Here is a 1,521-nt window from a genome sequence, read left to right as displayed (position 1 = left end):
GTTCTCCTTCTTAACCCCAAACTACACATAAAGCTACAAACTCCCAAAAACGCATCAAACTTGTTGTGCTTCACCAAATCATCCTCATCTTTCACCTCTCTTATACGAGTTTCCTTTCCCGAGAATTTGTCATCTCTATGCTTGAAGGCCTCCCCATATATATATATATATACTAAGTCATCGGCGGTTTCACGGAATATGAAACGATAAGCCATAATAAATGGTCGTAGGTTTCATGACCATTGAGTTTCCCGTCATTAAATTGCATTCAATTTATTTATTTATTATTATTATTATTTATTTTTTTTGGGTTATTACAAACTTTCCCCCTTAACAAAATTTCGTCCTCGAAATTTGCCCTATACGAATAAATGAGGGCATCTCAATCTCGTCCCCTTATCAAGTTCCCAAGTAGCCTATGAACCATTATGACGTCTTCATTGAACATTCACGAAAGAAATCTCTTTGGTTCTTAGTTTTTTTTTTCACATCATTAAGAGTTACGACTTACTTTTTATCTACTGAACACTTCTTTGCATTAGATATATTATGTCATAAATTTCACCATACCAACCGTTTTATTGTCTGAAGTTCTAAACATCCGTTCATCCTTAAGAATAACTCATATTCGCATCCCAATAATTTTCTATCCATCGCTAATTTGAGCAATATTTTCTAATAAACGATGGAGTACCTTCGATACATCCGCCCGTCTCTTTTCTTTTTGATGTTAGTTCGACAAACCGACTGACATTTATCACCAGATTCATATTCGAATTCATCATTATGCAACCATAGAAATTAACTTAACCCATTTTTCATTTATATCATCATTGTGTTCATCGTAGAATCTAGTCACAACTCTCTCCTTTGACGACAAATACGTATCATCACTCGACTTTGCTACTTGTTTTACCAACTAATCAGTTAACTCACCTTTCATAATACACATGCCACCATTTGGTTCTAATGACCCAATTCATACCCTTATAGTCATTCTTACACAAAGAATTTTGTAATAACCTTTTATATGCTCGTTGATATTTAGGATATTATGCCTTATTCGTAACATTGATTATTCTAAGTGCACATCTTTACTTATTTCATCATCTTCAACTTATATTGCAACTCACTTATCTTTGACTTAATGCAAAATATCTCATGCAATTTTACACTATTCTAGTTTTGATGTCTTTCTAGCTATAACTATGGGAACAATTCCAATGCCCTTTTTTTATGGCTTAAAGGTTATACGCTTGGATAAACCTTATTATTTAACCATAAAATATTTCTCACTTACTAAACCTGATAATTTGTTACAAATAACACTTTCTTTTACCATCTTCTTGCTTTTTTATCTTGCTCAAAGCAACACATGCTTACTAACAATTTCATAAAATCAAATAAGTTAATATCATCTTCCAMCYACTTGTGAGATGCCTATGGAGGATAATAGAACCCCAATGTCCTACTGGATTAATCAATCATAGTCTTCTACATTCTAAGACCATTTCACACACT

This window comes from Cynara cardunculus (assembly GCF_001531365.2).
Source record: "Cynara cardunculus var. scolymus isolate 2C chromosome LG 16, CcrdV1, whole genome shotgun sequence".
In the NCBI taxonomy this organism is placed as follows: domain Eukaryota; kingdom Viridiplantae; phylum Streptophyta; class Magnoliopsida; order Asterales; family Asteraceae; genus Cynara; species Cynara cardunculus.
The sequence above is the reverse complement of the archived record's forward strand: the minus strand, read 5'-3'. Positions refer to the sequence as shown.